Below are 16,516 nucleotides of genomic sequence, written 5' to 3' on the forward strand. Positions count from 1 at the left end.
TGTTTAATTAATAACATAAATTTAAAACATATTACCACCGTTGTCTGTCCATCAATCTAGGGAATGAAGTTAGATAGATGAAAATCAAGACCAGATACGGAAAGCTTAGGAACCGGAGATCTCGATTAAATATATACGAACTTCCAGTCAAGACCGGAAAGTCACGTGTTATTTTAAAATGAAATTGCAGCCCGCATTGTGACGATATCATAATAAATAATTGTTCGTAATATTTATAACATTCTAAGATATACAGGGCTATGAGTAGGAATGTATAGCATCCCAAAATATGTTGGGCTATGCTTCAGATGTTATACATTCACTATAATTATACCTTATATTTAGGTATATAATAACATAATATTAAAAACACACCGAAGAGATAAGGCAACAAAATTCAAAGACAATCTTTATTCTTGAATTTTTTATTCTTACAATGTAAATTCTTATTGTTACATTGTAATATATAATATAATTTATGGATATATTTCTACGAGTTTGGAAAATATTGCCTTTAAAACTGTTAAATTAATTTTTCAATATAGGAGACACGCAAAAATTATATATATTTTCTTTCAGGTGAGATTTTTTTAAATGAAATTTATTTAATATGCAGAGAATATACGTAATATTTAGCTTATAAAGGAGATTATATATATATATATTTACAGTCGAGTCCGCGTAAGTCGTCATCCGGATAACTCGACACCATCGGTTAAGTAGTCAGTTTTCTGTGGTCCCGGCCGACTTACATAGGCATTATTAAGAAACGAATAAATATTTCCATATTCAATGCTCGAAAAAGAAGAGTTAGGGCCCCAGCTAGTCAGAAATGTATGCCTCATCTCTATTTGAAGCCCATAGTAATATATGAATAAAATTAATAAAAATATCTTATTTACTATTATTTGTTTATTATTACTATTATTATTTATTTATATACAGCAATGCCACGTGTGGTGTGGCATTGCTGGAAAGATGCATACCAAAAGGACTTTCTAAGGGCCGCTATTTAGGTGTTATAAACGTGAAGAAAACCCGGAAAACTTCACGTGGCCAGGTGCGAACCCACGACTAATTGAAGCCACCAGTGTTCAGTGGTTTTATCCACTCACTTGTGTTGTGACTTTTGCGTAACAAAATAAATTTTGAGGCCTTCCCGAGTTCACGGTCTCATCTGAATGGCTTTAAAGCCATAATATATAATATAATTACATATAAAGTGTATAATATAGTTATGTAGATCATTTTTACATTTTTAGATACAGAAAATGGTTAATGTTACCCTAGGATCCAAAATGGCGGCCGGGGAAATTTTTTCCCTACTTCGGAGACTGCGACGGGGGAATTTTCCCTACTTCGGAGACTGCGACGGAGAAAAAATTTTCCCCTGCATTCAAGATGGCCGCGGTTCCGGCCGCCATCTTGAATTTCTCTGCAGACTCCGCGGATTTTTTAACCGAAATAAACAATAAAAAACAACAAAAAGAGGAGTTTTTTACTCACTTTTCGATTGTTCGATATTCTGAGTATGATCTCCTGTTTGGGGGTCGATGAAATTTTTCGAATGGTTGACTGTTCTATGTTCGACCGCTACTCCTTCTATGTCGTCAATGTGCATATATCCTTTCCATTCGTCCGTTATTATCGTACTGCCGGAATTCACGTATTTACAAACGATCCAATTCACAGTGTTTTCTGATCTGTCGTTCACCTGACATATGAAGCATTTCTTATCTTCATCGCAATGAATGCAAACGGACTCGGTCGGCTGTATGCTTAATTTTACAGCAAAATTCGATGCGTTATCGATACGGGGAGGCAAACCTAGCTCCGAAAAGTCGTCTTCCATTAACTTGTAGAAATCACGGGAAGTGCATCTCGACCAAAATTCGTCGTTGCAACTCAAATCGGCAAAACTAGTCATTATCGAACAATTGGCAATAAACTAAACGCGGGGAGGTAAGGAGAGGAAAAAAACACGGTCTTTCCTTAATTTCTGATTACTTGGTTCTCTAACTTTTAGGATTAAATTGTAATAAAAGAAATAACAATACTTACTAATACTGGAGGAATTAATAATAATAAATATTCACCGATAGCAATTTGTGTGCAAATGAAATATCGTTACGAAAAAAAAACACAGCAATTAATCCAATACGCAATTCGTCGCAACACAGCAGTAAACGATTCCAACAGGAAACTAGTCGATTTGCATAAAATTGCCCAGAAATGAACAGAAATCACGTCGCAGATCATGCATTTGCATATTCGTTCGTAACACCCCTACGAATTTCCCGCCGATTTTACTCTCGCACGACGTCACGAAAAGGCTCCCTCTACCGTCGCAAATTTACACAATACCGTCTCCGTTTCGAGGTTACAGGATACTCGGCAACGTCGAACGCAGGGTAGAAACCGAACGGGGAAAAAATCCCCACGTCGTCGACGTCTCGACTCTAGGGAAAAATTTTTTCCCCGTCGCAGTCTCCGAAGTAGGGAAAAATTTCCCCGGCCGCCATTTTGGATCCTAAGGTAACATTAACCCAGAAAATTTGTATAGTTTAATAAGTTTCCATTGTTGGATGAATATAGAAATTAAATGACAGATGTAAGATTTCGGATATTTATTTAAATGTCAACTTCAATTACCATTCAATTTATGCTTCGTTATGATCTAAAACTATGCACAAATTTTATAGAATAAAATATTTACTTAAGAAGAAACAAAATAGAAATAATAATAATATTACAAAAATATTTGTCAAACTGTCAAAATACATTTTCTACATTTTTTCGTTAAATTTTAATATTTAGTTGGTGAGGTTGGTGCTGAAATTTGAAAATATCTTTGCAAGAAATTTAAATTATAATAAAGAATTTAATATACAGGGTGGCCCAAAAGTCAGTGAACCGTCAAGTTGATGGAAACACGATTACAAATGATTGTTCGAGTAATCCAATCCGTGCAATATTAACCGGCTTTTGGCCCACCCTGTGCATTTAGTTCTTTATTATAATTTAAATTTATTGCTATAATTTATAATAAAAAAGCAAAATATTTATAACGCAAAATTAAAAGCTGTCATTCGTCTTTTTAGCTTAAATTAAAAATGGGTTTTTTAAAAAAATTTTCTTTCCTTAGAATTAAAACAAAATCAAATCAAATTTTATTCGGAAAGAAATAAATTTATAAAAGATATCTTTTGAAGGGGCAAATCAATAAGATGAAAAGCAAGTTTTAATTAATTTCTGTTATAAATGTTTTACTTTTTTAAATTACTTATAAAATAAATTCAGAAATATATTTATTAATATCATATTAATCAGTTTTAAAACATTATTATTTAAGGCTTCGACTGTTAAATTTATAATCTCGAGAACACGAAGAGATACGAGAAGAATTTTGCCTCAACAAACCCTTGGTAAAAGCTACAGGAGGTCAAAAGTCTTACTAAAAAACTTAAATTTTGTATTTCTTATTGTGACGAGCTCGAAGTGCTTCCTATGTAGACATAGAAGTGTTTGTTCGTTCAACGTGATGTAGATGTTGTAGAGGTGTCGAGATTTAGATCAACATACCATCATTATTAGAGATTTCTTTTCCTGATACTAAAGGGATAAGTATGAAAGACAGTTGTTATTGTCATGTATTGTTATAGTCTATAATAAATGTATTTTCCTTCATTCTTTAGCACTGCTTCTTCCAATTCCTATTCCACTAGAATATGATTTTGTTTGCTTTTGAATATAAAACTAAAAAACTTGACATTTGGAATTGATTGGTGACAGCACAGTTTCTCGGATATTTTTATTGTTTGCTATCTTATAGAGTTTAATGAATATTTGAAATGTTTTGAGGAAGTAATGTTAATTAATTTTTTGGAATTTTTCTGTATACGTGAACCTCATTACACGTGCTACATGTGTAAACGGATCTCGTTCACCTCAAGGAACACCTCAAGTTCTTATCAACCTTCTTCTATGGTAAACCAGCATTTAATAGAACATTTAAGTGATATCAACATACCTAATTTAGATTTCTCTATTCATATATTTCAGATATACATTAATATCCAAAATTATAGGCCAGACGTCATTTTTGGGCCTATATGCACATAATCGCAAGAATAAGTTGTCATTTTAATAATTCAAGATCACAAGATGTTGAGTTTCCATGCTGATCTTGGGTATCTAAAAACTAACAGGCTTCGAGAGGAAGGATTAATGAGAAATATATGTAATTGTATAAATAAATATAAAATTGCAACGTTTAACAAAAGTAAAATACTTTGCTTCCGTTATTCTTCTGTCGTTCGCTCCAGTGACAGTCCACAAATTCGCAAGCACGGAGACGACCTTTCTTTCGAGGCTATCGCCTCCGCAATAATGCAAATATGGTAAAAAAAAAGTCCTCTGATGCTATTGCCATCTTCGCAAAAAGTACATTTTAAGTAAAAAATAGTAAATATGAGTCATGGCTGACGGTATAACGGAAGCGAAGTATTTTACTTTAGTTAAACGTTGCAATTTTATATTTTTTTATACAATTAAATGTAATACCGTCGGCCATGTTTTATATTTACTATTTTTTACTTAAAAGAGAAATGTATCATTCAAGTAGTATAAGAACGATGAATCATGCTGATTACAAGATTATTGACCAGTTTACAGGTGAAATCCGATTCTTATGGAAGAATTAACTGAAAAGAGTCAATGGATTGCAATAAGTTATATTTTTTTAAATAATATCCTTACAGAAATCAATTCTGTTGCTTATTCTACCTTCTGTTCGTCCTAGATATGTCAGACCCTGTCCCTCATCACCCGGCCCCTATCATGGGCATGCAGAAACATCCTCTTAGTTTAAAATTTATTTTGTATACTAGTACTTTCTATATATTAACAGGACTTATTATACTGGGAATTATGGATGCAGATATTTAGTCTTACAGATCAAAAATAATGTTCTTTATTTAGTTCACCCGAACACATACACTTTAAACACGTGTTTCGGACTCGTTCGTCCCTCCTCAGCAGGCCTTTAAACGACACTTTTATTTCTGTATTTCCGATCTTCTCTACATTTCCACTTAAACTCACGATCCACAGCAACCAACAATACAATTTTACACATTCTTCTTTTTGTTTATTCGTTTCTACTTAATTTCGATTCTAATACGTTCCCATCACATCTTTTATACCTCTTCCTCCCCCTTCTTATAATGCTTAACCACGATTGGTGGATCTCGCTACCATTGTTGTTATTCATTTTATTAGTTTGCCTAATTATATTTAAATGCTCATACAGTTGTCTTTTATAATTGTTTTTTCCCTTTTTTCCCGATTTTTACCGTATTTAGATCGGTTAATGTTACCTATGGTATCCAAGATGGCGACGGGGAAATTTTTCTACCCTACAATCTAGACGGCGGCAGGGATTTTCCCCCCCCCCGTATATTGCACGCGGCGACCGCGAAATTTTTTCTTTCTGCCGTACATTTAAACGGCGACGTGAAGGTTATTTCTACCCGACGGTCTATATTAAGAATACTAAAAAACACGAACGAAAAAACAAGAGCACTTACTTTGTTACTGAGCCTTTCCTCTTTTTCTTCGCTTCCCGTCGACTGAACTTGATTCTCCGGCATGAGAAGAGGATCTCTTTTGCGCTTTTCTTTTAACAATGTTCTCGTTTTTTTCCACCTTTTTCTTCTTGGCAATAGGTGCGGGAGCGGCCGGAATGGTCTCCGGTTCTTTCCAACTAGGTACTTTTCCGCGACCGGGAAATATCATTCTGACGTGTTTGATAAAGGTGTGGAATTTTTCGCCGGGATTTTTTAACGTCCAATTGTGATACTTCTTATACATGAATGCGTACATATACGAATCCGACAAATCTTCTGTGTAATGTTTCGGCAAATTCTTCTTGTTTTTTAAGTGACCCCACAATCTTTCGATATTCTGAGTATGAACGCCTGTAATCGGGTTGACAAAATTTTCAGAGTGGTTTACTGTTTTATGAGAAATTTCTATACCTTCTAAATCGTCGATGTGGTTATATCCCTTCCATTCGTCTGTGAACACTGAGCTGCCGGAGTTAACGTATTTCGAAATGATCCAATTGAGAGTTATTTCAGATCTGTCATTAACCTGGCATATAAAACAAGTCTTGTCCTCCCGGCACAAACCTCCGACGACCCATTTAGTGCTTTTCATCTTTCTTCCTTTCTCGTATTTTCGTTTACATATCACTGTTTCGTCTATTTCCACTGTTTTGCCGACGCCTCCTATTTTAAACGATGTCAGATTGTGTAAGGACACTAACATAACGAAACGTACGTGGTTAGCCCAGTCTATTCCTGCCTTTTTAGAAACGCCCGAGGAAATTGCCGAATTACTCGTCGTGCACTCTAAACCAATATAGTGCCATATGAATGCCAACAGCTTGGCCCACGAAACATTGCCGCATTTCCCTTTGAACGTTCCATCGAAAGCCGAACTATTCCGCCTGCATTTTCGGCAACGCATCGCGCAAGAATTCCGGTCGCTGCGATAAATCAATTTGCATGTTTGGCCGCATTCCTCGCAAACTTCCTCGGCGTGTTGGAGGCCTAATTTCACGGCGAATTTCAGTCCGCCATCAATTCTTTCGTCTAATCCCAACTCGGAATACTCCGCTTCGATTAACTGATAAAAACGTCGTCCAGTACACTGTTTCCAAAATCCGTCCGATTCTAAATCACAATCCGCCATGACTCGGTTGCGAAATATCTATTCCAAAAATCACAGAAAACGCTTAGCCTACTTTTCAATATAAACAACTTTTCCAACAGCCTAAATTCGCAAATAAAATTAAGAACATTACAAATTACCTCGTAATAGAAAAATTCCAGAAGTAAGAAAAACCCAACGAAATCTCTCGGCACGACAAGACGCCCACTCACACTCGGAGGAAAAATTTGCATAATTCCGATAACACGCAATTCGAAGAATCAAAGCGCCCTCTACGGATATCTTCAGTTGATGACGAAATCATGACGTAATCGCGGTCGCAATCTCGAACGGAGAGCGAAAAAATTTCCCCACCGCGGTCTAGAATTTCCCCGTCGGCCTCCAGAATTTCCCCGTCGCCATCTTGGCTACCATAGGTAACATTAACCTTTAGATCAATTGCACGACCTTCCGTATTACAATGGTCAGCTACTGCCGAATTTGCATAGTTTCCTTCGATTGCTCCGATATGTTCACTTAATCTTATTTTTAATTTTCTTTTAGTTTCTCCTATATATGTTTTCTTTGGATTACAATTACAATCAAATGAATATAGTATTCCTTTCTCCTCTGTTATATCATATTTTTCTTCTTTTCTGTAACATAATTGTTTTTTTGTTGAATTTATTTTTTCCGGTATTAAGTTGATTCTATTTTTAATTACATTTTTAATTCTTTCAAATAATTTTGGAACATATCTTAATTTAATAAATTTTTTCTTTATCTATTGATTCTGATTGTTTGTCATTATCTAGTTTTTCAAGCCATTTTTTAATTATACATTTTGGGTAATCGTTTAAAATAAACATTTTAACTATTTCTTCTTCTTAATCCAAGAAGGAAGTTATAAACAGCTCAACAAATATCTAGTAAATGGTCTAATAAAATCGTTAGAAAAGGAATTAAAAAATTTAAAAATACAACAGCGCGTAACAGAAGAAGACATCGACTATGTAAAAAGAGAACCAACAGAACACCGAAATTTAACATAAGGGTGAAAACACATAAAAATCCTATTAAATACAGACCTTTAATAGATGTTAAAAAATACGTATATTATAATTTAGAAAAATATTTAAAGGATAAATTAAATTTATTAGAAGTTTTTTGGTATAGTATAAAAAAATGTGAATGACTTATTAAACAGATTAAAAATATATACCAATTAATGAAAATATGAAGTTAATATCACTCGATGTTGTAAACACGTATCCTAGCATAACGATAGAAGATATAGAAAATTCTTTAAGAAAAATAAATACACCACATTGGATAATTAAATTGTGCCTAATTATAATTAAAAATAACTACTTTCGGTTCGATAAGAAATTTTACACCCAAACAGAAGGAATACCTACGGGTACACGTAAAGGTCCAAAATTGGCCGAAACAACAATGATACAAATAGATGAAAAAATCAAAAATATAGAAGGTATCGAATTTTACAGCAGGTATGTGGATGATTGCATAACAACTTTTGATAAAACGAAAACAAATGAAAATATAATTATAAATAAGACCAATAAGACGAAAGAGAATATCAAATTTGAATTAGAAAAACAAAAACAGAATAGCATAAATTATTTAGATATAACAATAGAAAGAAGAAATAATAGATTAATTTACAAGAAATATCTTAAACCAATACAAATACCCAAAATAATTAATTATAAATCTGTGATTCCGGTCAGTATGAAATATAATATATTTAAAATGTATATGAATAAAATAAGGCAAAGAACGAGCGAAATAGAAACACAAAAACAAGAAGAAGAAAATAATTAAAATGTTTATTTTAAACGATTACCCAAAATGTATAATTAAAAAATGGCTTGAAAAACTAGATAATGACAAACAACCAGAATCAATAGATAAAGAAAAAATTTATTAAATTAAGATATGTTCCAAAATTATTTGAAAGAATTAAAAATGTAATTAAAAATAGAATCAACTTAATACCGGAAAAAATAAATTCAACAAAAAAACAATTATGTTACAGAAAAGAAGAAAAATATGATATAACAGAGGAGAAAGGAATACTATATTCATTTGATTGTAATTGTAATCCAAAGAAAACATATATAGGAGAAACTAAAAGAAAATTAAAAATAAGATTAAGTGAACATATCGGAGCAATCGAAGGAAACTATGCAAATTCGGCAGTAGCTGACCATTGTAATACGGAAGGTCGTGCAATTGATCTAAATACGGTAAAAATCGGGAAAAAAGGGAAAAAACAATTATAAAAGACAACTGTATGAGCATTTAAATATAATTAGGCAAACTAATAAAATGAATAACAACAATGGTAGCGAGATCCACCAATCGTGGTTAAGCATTATAAGAAGGGGGAGGAAGAGGTATAAAAGATGCGATGGGAACGTATTAGAATCGAAATTAAGTAGAAACGAATAAACAAAAAGAAGAATGTGTAAAATTGTATTGTTGGTTGCTGTGGATCGTGAGTTTAAGTGGAAATGTAGAGAAGATCGGAAATACAGAAATAAAAGTGTCGTTTAAAGGCCTGCTGAGGAGGGACGAACGAGTCCGAAACACGTGTTTAAAGTGTATGTGTTCGGGTGAACTAAATAAAGAACATTATTTTTGATCTGTAAGACTAAATATCTGCATCCATAATTTCCCAGTATAATAAGTCCTGTTAATATATAGAAAGTACTAGTATACAAAATAAATTTTAAATAGAGTTAAAAAGAACACAAAGGCATAATAATTAAACATCCACTTAGTGCTCGTAGGGTAGAAAATTCAAAAAATGAAGTATCCCACAGAGATGTGCCATCCGTTTTTAAATGGTATTCTTTTTCAGTCTTGCAAGTCGAAGCAGAATATTTTTTCTGCACATCTGGTTACTGATTTTCCTTAGTACGGATGAATTAAGCGTGTGGACGATCATGGTGATGAAGAAGTGTCTTATATGGCTATACAATGATAATGTATTTGTTTACAAAGATAATATTTAATTATAAAGAAAACGAGCTAATAGCGAGGTTGAGGCCGAAGTTTTAAACGCGAAAACGTGTACGTCGGACGTTCGGCGCCGCTTTCCTGTAAGCCTAGAAATTTGACAATGGCCTTTGGAAAGTCAGTGGAATCGTGCTCGACGTTCCAAACGCCATTGTCAAACTTCTAGGTTTATAGGAAAGCGGCGTTGAACGTCCGACGTACACGTTTTCGAGTTTAAAATTTCGGCCTCAACCTCACTAATATGTATCGTGATATCGTCTAAGATTTTTCGTCACAATGCTCTTAATTTTAGTAGTGTTATCCCTGTACATCATACTTTTCCAGTTAACAATATAGTCATGCCGGTCATCTAACTCCATTCAAGAGAAAATTTTAAATTAAAATAAGGTGATTTCCGTCCAAAACCAGAAGTTTATATGTAGTTAATCGTACTCTTCTGATCATACGCTTTCTATATCTAGTCTCGATTTCATCTATCTAACTCCGTTCTCGAGATTAAGAAAGGACAGACAGGCAGACAGACGCCAGTGGGAATTTATGGGTTTCAATTCTTGAAAATTGCAGCCCAAAAGTTACTATTTAAAGATCTAAAAGGATAAAAATAGGAATTATATTCATTATTTCTTTCACGTTTTTAGTATTATTCAACAAGAAATTTTTAAAAAGTTAATAACTAGGTATATTAAAAACTATATTTTAATAGCTATAAATTAAGTAATTTAAGAAATTTATACAAAATTGCCTGGCGAAATTTATCCTTTATCAATTGAAGCATGTGATTAAGTGATTTCGGTCACGTAATCATAAAGGAGAAAAAAATCACTGATTATTCAATTAATATGAAATATGATGTCGTGTTAGTAGTCTTCTGCACGCATAACACGAGATCAAAAGATTTGATTTAAGCCATTAACTGTAAGAAAATATATATTAAAAAATTATTATAAAATAAGTCAAATAAAAAATCATTTTTTATTCTTTAATTAATCAATGTATCTAGAAGTTTTACAGAATAAGAAGGAAATTAGTTTAAACTCATACATCATGTATAAAAAATGGCAATTAAACAGTTTTTTTCCTTGAATTTTATTACTTTGTTATGAATTTACATAATTAACGAGCAAAAATTATTGTGATAACGTCACGATACTGGGCTTCAATTTTTAATCATATTTTTAACTTTTATTTGATTTAAATAAAGTATATGCCCTCTATTTTAGCAGTTTATCATACTTTTCCTGATAAGAAGAGTCTACCGTCATGTAACTCTGTTCTGGGGAAAATTTTTAAACCGAAATCACGTGACGTCCGTCCAGACCAGAAGTTCTTATATAGTTAATCGGGTTCCACGTTCCTAGGTTTTCAATATCTGGCCTCGATTTCATCCATCTAATTGTGAGATCTGGATTTTACCAGATCCACTTTTTATAATAATTCGATTTAGGAATTTTTCCCTAGTATAAACATCCTGTCGAAAAACGGCCCTGGACGAGAAACTATGCGTACCCGGCCAAATAACAGTCAACAAGCCGTTATTCCCTCGGATGCAGGTAGATCATCTTGCACGATAGTTTACACTTAGCGTCCGAACTCGTCATATGTTTTTAGTCCCGGGAACACCTATGACACAAATCGTCATCCGCTTACGATCACGTGACCGATTTCCCAGGCAAAAACTTATAAAAGCCACTCCTTCCACCCCCTCGGGGGAGTCGCATATCATCTGCCGGACAAACACCGTCGCTCGTCGTCACCGACTCGGACCTTCTCCGAACGTCTCCGCGCTCAGTCGCGATATTATAAAACTGTGCCTATTCGGAAACTAATCTACATCTCGAGGATATCAAAGTGGTAACTATATCAGGAGCTAATAATGAGGTATGAACCGAAACTGTAAGCTCTCTCTCGAATCCTACGCAACTTAGGGACTTTAGTCAGCTTTTTGTCTTTGTGTCCGTTGTTAAATATTAATAAACCTTGTTATAATTGTTAAATGGTCTCCTCTTTGTCTCGAATATCGCTTCGCCTTATCGTCGACCCCATCTGTCTCACCTCCTATCCACTCGCCTAACGCGAGACGCGTGACGCTAAGAAACGAACAGCCATCCTTGACAAGTGAACCGGAAACGGGAGATACGACATCCTCTTACCTCCCCGTTTCACATATTGGTGACAATCGAGTGGGGTTACGACTCTTTCGGACCCCCCCCCCGAAGTCACATAATTCTGTTCTCGAGACACCGAGAATTTATAGGAGTAAAGTTAACAAATAAACAGTTTCACAGTTGGCGACAATTAAAAGTTGCAACAGTTCTTATCTCCCGTACTTGTCCGTCAAGAAGGCACTTTACGACCGACCAGCACTTTCTTCGGCTATGTACAGTACAACACAGCCGTCGGCCGGCCAATCAGCGGCTATGCTAGTCATAGCGCTGATTGGTCCGCCACATCGCGCTAATGGTCTCTTCCTTCAGACGCATGCGCCACCAATTCAAATTTAACCGATCGTGTTCCTTGGCAGCGTTCATTACCAGTTTAAATCGACCAATCATGTTCATTACACGATATCACCATGACAATAGGTCTACATTTTTTTTTTCAAATTGCAGCTAACAATAATCCGAGTTAAAAGTAAATTTCATGAAATAATTGCAGCTGCGATAATTATATTAAAATACAACGCTAATGCTCAACCGATGATTGGGCATTAGCATCTTTTGGCTCGAGCCTCACATTTACGACGCTTCAAAACTATTTTATTACAAATTACTCGTTCCTCTGTATTTTTTCTATACGCCCATTAAAAAAAAACCTTTTTATTGTCAAATTTTATCGTTTAAAAATACATGTAATACTAAAACAGAATTTTTAACGTATTTTTCTGTTTTTCAATTACTGAAGGCATCAAAAAGAAGGTAATTAGCAAGATTCTGATGTTCATCCTGTGGCTCTAGGAGACCCGAGTTACAGTTTGAGTGAATCTGAAAATTTTTTATAGAGTCTGACCGGAAGACATTTTTCTCTTGTAGACCTACCCGAGCGAATCCGTGATGGCCACACAAAAATTCCCATTTGGTGTGCGTAAATTAGAAAGAGTACTGTAATACAGCACACTATTGATACAGTGATCACCAATATAGTCGAATTACGGTAAAGAATTCTGTTTTTCCTTGCTATATTGTACGGAAAACTCTTTCTACAGTAAAAGATTTAGCGGTCCTTTGAGAGTTCGTAATATCGAAAGTCCATTGTATATTGACCACCAGTGTCACAGTGGATAAAGCCACCGGTCGTGAGTTCGTGCCTCACCAACGATAAGTAGAGTTTTCCAAGTTTCCTTCACCTATCTGACACTTAAATAAGTGCGGTTTCTGATAGAAGGCATCCTCCTTGTTAGATAGTCCATGTGTGTGGAGTCATCTCCCATTAAACCAAATTATTGTATATTATTAAGAATATTAAATATTTTATATTATTTTTTTATTTTTTTACTAAATTAATTACTGTGCTTCAACTACTTTTTAAACCAACAAAAAAATTAATTAAAAATACAGGAAAATTGTGCAAGTTTATAACAAATTTTCTTTTTTTTCGAGAATTTAATTTTGGAATTAATAATAAAAGATAAGTCATCAAGTTACAGATTCTTAGTTCAATTTTAATTATACATTTTGTGTGTTAAATAATCCTTCGTTAATTAATTTTTTCGGTCTTTCGGGAATTCTTTTTGTACTTTATCATTTAATTTGTTTCAAATTACAGAAATTACGAAATTTTATTTTAAATCAATAAACTTTCATAAAGATTAATTCTCAATTAAAATATTAAATATAATATTTTTATGATAAAATTTTAAAATAATTAATTATATTGTAATTAATAAAGGAATGTAATGAACACCCGATACAGTAAACATTCGATAAAGTGAATTTTAATTTTATTGATCCTTGCTGTTCTTTATGTATGCATTGTATACGTCTGTTCTTTGAGAATTCACTGTACTCTATTTTGCTACATTTGCATTGGTTTAATCAGAACAGCGTACACTTTTACGTCAATCTCACGTCATTTTACATTCTCTCGCAAAAAGTAACTAAAAGCAACGTCAAATTGTCCACTATTCAACTATACCAAGTAAAAGTGTACTATTTTCGTTTTTTCTAGAAAACTTGACGTCATCTTATCAGTTTTAGCGAGCAAGTTTTAAAATATGACATCAAATCGACGTAAAAGTGTACCGCAGCACTAAGCGAAAAAGCCCTTTCATATAAACTCATTTGTGAGAACAGTGTACAGTGTATTGTACACTATTGCATAAATTTGACATCCTGCCTACATTTTTTGTAATGGCGAAATGGGAGAATAACGTCAGATTTATGTACTGTACGTTGTTTTGATAAAAATAAATGTATCTTGTGAAATATTTTTACAATTTTTATTAAAACTTTAAAAAAACAGTCATAAAACTCACTTAAAATAATACTTTTATATTGTTTTAAATGAAAAAATTCAATTATTTATATTTGCTAAAGTATTAAAAAACGCAAGAATATAAATTATGGTGAAATCTGAACAGTTTAAAATAACAGATATTTATTATCAAGCATATTATACATCCACATAAACACCAGAACAAATGTCAAATAATCTTTAATCTTTAATCTCAAAAGACACTGTGGCCATTTGGCCTTTTGCAAGTGCCACAAAAATACAAAAAAAACAAACAACAGAGAAACAAAAACCATCAGATAATTAAAAAAAAAAAAAAAAAAAAAAAAAGTGAGAGAGGCCTATACATTTAAAGGTTAAGCTCACCTTCGTCTTTTTCAGCACTAAAATAGTCTTGTCCTTTCTTTAGATACCTCTTTACTACTTGTAACGTGTATAAAAATGTTTTAAAAATGGTCCACAAAATGCTACTTTAATCATTTTACAAGTGAGTAAGAAGCCTGTAAGAAATTTCTTTTAAACTGTAACTTATAAATTGGAGTATCTGAATTTTACCATTAAACTTTATGGTTTTTGGGCTTGCAATTTGAAAATTGCGGACTAATACGTTACCATTGTCTGCCTGTCCTTTGTTAATCTCGAGAATGGAATTAGATGAAAATCGAGACCAGATATGGAAAGCTTTGAACCGGAACCCCGATTAACTCTACGAATTTCCGGTCTAGACCGGAAGTCGTGTGATTTGAATTCAAAATTTTCTCCATAACAGAGTTATATACAGTAGATAACCTGCACGACTCGATTATTATCAGAAGTATGATATACGGGGGCAAAACATACTAAAATCGAAATCAGAAATGGAAAGGTTAGAGCCGAAGACCTCGGTTAAAAATATACAAACGTGATAAAAACTTGTAGGCTAACATTATGACGATGTCACAATAAATAATTACTCGTTAGTAAACTTTATCTTATTGATGAATAAAGTCATTCTTTCATCCAATACCACTAACTTAAAAAATAATTCATGAAAATATTTAAAAAGTAAACACTTTTCTTATAAAAATACAGAATATTTTAGTATTTAGTAGAAGAAACTTTTATTTTCATTTTTTTAATGAAAATAAAAGTTTCTTCTTCGCTGTTTTCGTTGAATGAAGAGGAAGCTTAAAATATTTTCTTTTCATGCAAATCTGTCACACTGTCATACTAATTAAGACTTATTTATATTTATTATAATATCATAATTTGCTATTAACGGAAATTAATTATATTACTGCATTCCCCTTGCTTCTGTTTTAATGATAAACAATATATATATAATTTGCCGTGAGATACGTCTACCAGACTTATTTGGTTTACAGAGACGGATTTACATTGAAATCTACAATACAGCAAGCCGATTATATACTAATATATATACTTTGCATTCTGCAATATTTATTTTCACCTTTTTGCATGACATTAAAGAAACCATTTGAGAATTAGGAGGGAAATGTCCATCTCTACTGAAATTCGTATTTGTACACTCAGTACGAACAGAAACGATGTACGTTTTCATGCAGCTAAATTTACAGGTTAATTGATTTCATTTGCTTTAATTCAGGTAAACAGAATGGAAACCACTTCTTAATTTAAAACAAACTTTGCTTCGCTGGACGAACTAAAAAGTGTATTAAATATTTATTGTCATGAGGTGATTTACTCTGATGTACAGTACGTTTATGAAGTTCTGACGGTACCTAAATTACAATATAATTTTAAAAATTAATTAAACTGTAGCACGTATATCCTGCTGGTAAACAGTAAAACACCTTCCACACTTTTATGATGAAAGTTAGACTCGCAAAATATCTATTTATATTTAGTAAATAAATGGTTTTGCTAGTCCTACGTTCATTATTATTGTGTGTGGAACGTGTCTCCTAACACAAAATGTAGAACAAATATAACTGATTACAGATAGAAAATAAAATGTAGTCATAAATATAGCAAGTGAGAAAGTTCTTAGACCTGAATAACACGTAGAATGCATTTGTTAAGGGACGAGGAACTGACAATATTTTGAATTATAAGAAAGTTTGTATGCATTGAACGTAATATTTTATATGGAAACTTTGTAAATTTTATAACACACTTAACGACGAGTAGTTCTCATTTGTCATATGATAACAAGCGCAATGAATCGGCGAGTTGCTCGACTTTCCCGGCAACATTTAAAATGTTGGTGGCACCATCTGTTATCATATTTTATTTTAAAAAATTATATTTTTAACTATATAAAATGACAACAAGCTTAATTTTCAGG

This window comes from Centruroides vittatus, unplaced genomic scaffold (genome assembly GCF_030686945.1).
Source record: "Centruroides vittatus isolate TY-2023 unplaced genomic scaffold, ASM3068694v2 contig_150, whole genome shotgun sequence".
NCBI classification, from domain to species: domain Eukaryota; kingdom Metazoa; phylum Arthropoda; class Arachnida; order Scorpiones; family Buthidae; genus Centruroides; species Centruroides vittatus.